Raw genomic sequence first — 5,677 nt, 5'->3', positions numbered from 1 at the left:
CCCGCACCCCCCTCCTTGACCAGGGGAACGCAGCCGCTCCCCCTCCTCCCAGCGTACACACACACCCTCTCCCCCGACACCCGGGTCGGGCTTGGTCCCACTGAAGGGGAAGTGGCCAGAGTTACTCTCACCTGCTCAGGGGTCGCCAAGGCTGCAAGGAGGGCGCAGTGACTCAGATTAGGGAGCCAGGATCCAGCCAAAGCGGCCAAATCTTTCATCATTTCTCCTTGCCTAGGTTTCTCCGCCAAGAGTGAGGAGGCTGAAGGGCGCTTTTGACAAGATGAGGATAGACCTGGACGGTCTTCGGGCTTCAGACAGTTGCGTGCACAGCCCGCAGCTGGAGCGCACTGCAGGGCACTCTGAGCCGGCAGGAGAGGCGCACGTCTGGGTAGCTTGGCTCCCGCCCACCTCCAAGTCCTGTGCCTGCCCCTTGGGAGGGGTCATCTTTAGCCTTGGAGTTTGGCCCCAGCAGAGGCTCAGGGTAGCCCCAAAGATCTTCAGCCTCTCCCTACGCTCCCCCTGCTTTGCAGGCATCCTTGTCTGCTGAAATCGGCCCTTCCCAGGAGTCTCAGGTCTGCACTTCCAGTGGCGGGAATCCTGCACCAAGGTCGCAGATTTGCTTCACAGGAGTTGAAGGTGCCTCAAGACCCCAGATTAAGCTCAGTCCCAGGGCAGCTAGGAAAGAACCTGGTCTGGGGGTGCACAAGAAGAGGCAAACTGCCTTAGGGAGCTCCAGCGGCAGTGAAGGGGTTAGGCGCCACCTCGCTCCCGCCTGACTCACTCTCACAGCTCTAACCACTGCGGGCTATTTTTGCCAGAGAGGGGCCCCAGGCTTCCCAGCCACCACCCCCCTCCAGACCGCAGCCCACGGCAAGGCTGGCCCCGCTTGCCACCGAGGCGAGGCGCGTTGACTCAGAGACGCCCCCCACCCCCCACCCCCGTAAGCAAAGGCACGGGGCTGATATCCACAGCCACAGTAACTTCTTCCTTGGGGGTGCAGCGCAGCTCTGCTGAGCAGCCAGCCTCCAGTGTGTGCTGTTGCCGGTCCTGGCCGGTGCTACAAGGGCCACCGCTGGCTACTGGGTACATAGATTAGAGAGAGCTAAGACTTACATCTGTTAGGATATTTACTGACTGCCTTTATTTGCGGGCTCTGTAGGCTGGAGAAGTGAAAGTGCCGTGGTCCTGACACTGCAGTCTGGACAACAAATGGTTGCTTTTTTTTGATTCCTCACCTTCGGAGTCAGGGAGAAGGATCCCAGAGCTCCTCATCCTCCTTCTCATTAAGAGGACAAGAGCCACATGTGTGACTCTTGAGTCCACCAGAACCTGGATGACCTGTCTTGGTGGCTTTCACTTTACACCTGGATTCAGTGATCTCCAGCAGGGTTTGCATCCTTTCTTCTGCATGTCAGTCTGGGACCTCACCCAGGTTTCTGGAGAAGAATGAGATTCCCTATGCCCCCCCTTTCTCTGTGGGGACCATTTTCTCCAAATCTCTCTGGCCCCCAGAGTCTCCCTCAGGGTTTTGCCTCTGAGTCTACCCTCATCAGGCTCCAACGGGCCATCAGGGGCCAAGAAGGGGCTGGGGTCGGAACTGCTGCTCTAGGTTTCAGCTTCTCAGTGGCCCCACGACTCCCCAGGCTGGACTGTTCCAAACCCAAGGATTCATAACCCTGCTCCCACTTCCCGCGGAAGCCCAGCTCTAGGACAGGAGGCCACAGGCAGGCAGACTGGGTGGCCTGAGTTGGCCCGCAGTGCCCTTGACTCGACCGGCTGGCCTGAGCACTGACCCGCAGGCAGCTAGAGGGCGGTGGGACAGGCGGGGCCTGGAGAGGGCTGTGGTGCACACCCATTGCCTAATACCCCAAGCACGCGGCCAGCTCCAGGAAAGGGGAGGGGCGGGAACCAGAGAGACCTTGACAAGGGCTGGGACCATGACAGGAGGGGGAAGTTGGGGGTCTGTCATCACTGCAGGGAGGGAGTGGGAGCAAGCTGTCCTCCTTCCCCTGGATGAAAGAGTGGAGGGCTGCCTTTTTCATAACGTAGATGGAGGGTGTAGCGAAAGCAATATGAGAACATTGGGGCCCTGGAGGGCGGAGGTCAAAGAAAAGAGTGGGGGCCCCTGGAGATTGGGGGATCGAGCAACTGAGGCGGTGGCTAAAGCCAGGCACAGCCTCAGGAACCTCCTTCTCCTCCTCCCCCCATGTTTGCCTTGGCCCAGGGTCCCGGGTGACTCATCTATTGCTGAGCCGCTGATAGGGGTGGCTAGGCCCGGGGAACCCAAATTATAGGCCCGGGAGGGAAAGATGCGCCTGGTGGTGAGCTCAGCGCTGCCCACCCTCCACCTCGCACGCCTCCTTCTGCAGTGCCCTAGGCCACCACCTGGAGGCACCAAAGGGTCTGCAGCCTGATTGTGCTGGACTCCCAGGAAGAAGCGCCTGCTTTCAGATTTGACCACACCAAATCTGTGGAATTACTGTAGACAGAATTTCGCCCTCTTCTCTACTCTTCTAGGACTGATGGATGTACTAACGGGGATGTACTGCTGGAGGGGGCAGTGCTGCCTGCTGGTGTTTCACAGGAAGGTAGGTTCCTCTGCCCACACTCTTAGTCCAATGCCCTGCTTACTCTCCAGACGCCAACATCAAGGCAGTCCCTTTCCCCTCCAGCCTGTCTTCTCTCTCCCTATTCTTGCTGCTGAGTTGCTACTTCCAGCCTTTGAAGTTATCGGTGGTTGAAAGTGATGCACAGAAAAATAAAGCAGGGTAAAGGAGCTTGGTAGTAAAGTTCTATTTGTTAAATGAGGAGGGAAAAGGAAGTGAAGGAGCAGATCATGGAAATGTCTGAAGGGGGGCATTTCAGAAGACAGAAGAGCAGGTGCACAGACCTTGGAAAAGGATCATGCTTGGTATGTTCAAGGGATTAGCAAGAAGGCCAGCATGGCGAGAAAGGAAGACTCAATCCACAAGGAAAAGGGTGGTAGGTGATGAAGCCTGGAGGACCATGAAGAAGCAGGGACAGCTTACATGGAGCCTTGTGGCCCACTGCCAAGATTTTGGCTTTTACTTTGAGTGAGGTGGGGTAACCTTGGAAAATTTGGGGCAGAGGAAAGAAATACTATACCTTTTGGACCAGTAGGCCTAATGGCTGTCTCTGGACTGTCACGTAGTAACCGCAGTTCGAGTACCGGACCCAGTGGCTTAAACTCGCACTGGGCGCATGTGCCTGCGTGCCCAAGATCCCAAGAGGCGATTGGAGGAGAAGGGATTGCGGGCATGGCCATCCCCCCTGGGGGGGTGATTTCTCACTTTCTGTCTGTCTTTCTGGTGAGCATTTTTTGGGGGCCCCATCCCCTTAAACAAAAACCCCCAAAAAAAAAAAAAAAAAAAAAAAAAAGATGGATCTGGACAGACTGGGGATGGGGGTGGAAGCAGGGAGCCCTGTCAGGAGGGCTAATCTGTGTTGTCCTAGAGGAGTGGTGAGAATGAATCAGATTCCACACATATTTTGAAGATCAAAGGACAGGATCTGCTTTTTGATTTGGCATGAGGTGTAGGAAAATAAACAAGAGCCAATAATTAGCCTGGTAGTTAAGGCACTAGACTCTCAAATGGCTAGCCAGTGGTTCAACCCAGACCTGGGGGCTTCTTTTCTCACTTTTCCCTCTCTTTCCTCTCTCTCTCTCTCTTTCTCTCTTTCTCTCATGAGCACATGTGCCTTATAGCAAATTCAAATAATAATAAATTATTCTTTTAGTTATTTTATTTCATTTATCATCCTCATTTGTTTAATTTGATCACAGAGAAACAGAAAGAGAAAGAGAAAGTAGGAAAGCAAGCCTCTAGGTGTGAGACTCGAACTGTGGCTGGTCATGTGGAAGTCCGGTGCCCTAACCATCATTCCACCTGCTGGCCCCAATAATAAATAATTTTTTAAAAAATTATTTTATTTATTTATTTATTTTAATTTAACCAGAGAAAGACAGAGAGAAAAGAGAGAGAAGGAAAGTTAAAAAGCAGGCTGCCAGGTCTGGAACTCAAACTGTGGTGGGCCATGTGGGAGTCCAGTGCCTTAATCACCCTGCCACCTGCTGGCTCATTAAATAAATAATTCTTAAAAAAAAAATAAATAAATAAAAGAAAGAAAGAAAACAGATGAGTCAAGAATTACTCCAAGATTTTTGTCCTCAGGAGCTGAAAGGATGGGGTTGCCATTTACTGAGCTGGAAATGACTGAAGAAAGGGAAGGTTAGGGCAAAGGAGAAATCAAGAGTCTAGTTGTAGACATGTAAATTTTGAGATGCTTATTCGAGTGTTAGGTCAAGTCCAGAGTTGAGGGCCAGACATATAAGTTAGGTAGTATGAGACAGTTCACCATGGGAGTCTGTGTAGACTGGAAAGGAACTCAGATTGATCCTGGGTGTGCTCCAATGTCTCAAACTCAGGTAAACAAGGAACAACCAGATAAAGAAACTGAGAATGTAAGTAGGCAGTGGGGTAGAAATGGCATTCTAGAGTCCACGTGAGAAAGTATTTCAAGAAGTCTCTGTGGTTCCAGAAAGGGAGATCAGACTGAGAATGAACTATGGAAGGGCAGCACAGAGGTTCAAGGCTGTCTCCAATGTGGAGGTGTAAAGAGGTCAAAGGCATGGATGGGATGGGAAGACTAAAGGAAGTATAACAGTAATCAAAGCAATCTTTTTTCAAAAATTTTACAGTAAAACAGAGCAGAGAAATAGGGTGACTTGTGGCAGTCTGGGGCAGTAATGTGGGATCACAGAAATTTTTTTTGTTTTTTTTTTTTTTTGTTGAGAGCTATTTTTAGGAAGTATAACAGTAATCAAAGCAATCTTTTTTCAAAAATTTTACAGTAAAACAGAGCAGAGAAATAGGGTGACTTGTGGCAGTCTGGGGCAGTAATGTGGGATCACAGAAATTTTTTTTTTTTTTTTTTTTTTTAGTTGAGAGCTATTATAACATGTTTGCATGCTTATGGCTAAGTTCCAGCACAGAGGTAAATTGCTGATGCAGGAAAGAAAGAGGGAACAACTGACAAAGTGGTGATTTGGTTGAAATAGAAATTTGGGCCAGGTCATACACAGCATAACCCAGACCTAGAACTCTGTCCCTTGTTACTCTCGGTGGGAGGAAGAGTGTGACAAAGAGTACTGGCTCCCGGTCCTCTCTTCCCACCTCTTCTTTTTCCTGTTTTGAAAAAAAAAATGATTTACTTCTTCTATGAGCAACAGAGACTGCACCCCCAACAGGGTCTTGACCTCAGAATCCATCCCAGCTCTTGTCAGCTCACAAGGTATACCCAAGGAGACCCCAGGTATGGACCCAGATTCCTCTCATGTTGCTTAGCTTCGTAGTGCATTGCATTTTACAGCTTTGTCCATATCCACACAAGCGCACTCACCAAGGAGAGACAGGGAAAGTGAGAAAGCAAGCTACCAGGTCCAGGACTTGAACCGCAGTTGGCCATGTGGGAGTTCAGAGCCCCAACCACCACGCCACCTGATAGTCCCTAGTTCTGGGTTTTAATCTGGTTCTACCATTGATGCATATATTAGATGTGGAACTTAGACAACTACCTGATTTTTTTTTTTAAGTTATTGCTATAGGGCACCAGAGAGAGACACAAAGAGAGAGATGGAAAGTGAAAAATCAAGCCA

This window comes from Tupaia chinensis, unplaced genomic scaffold (assembly GCF_000334495.1).
Source record: "Tupaia chinensis unplaced genomic scaffold, TupChi_1.0 Scaffold145652_1, whole genome shotgun sequence".
NCBI classification, from domain to species: domain Eukaryota; kingdom Metazoa; phylum Chordata; class Mammalia; order Scandentia; family Tupaiidae; genus Tupaia; species Tupaia belangeri.
Note: the sequence above shows the minus strand (reverse complement) of the source record.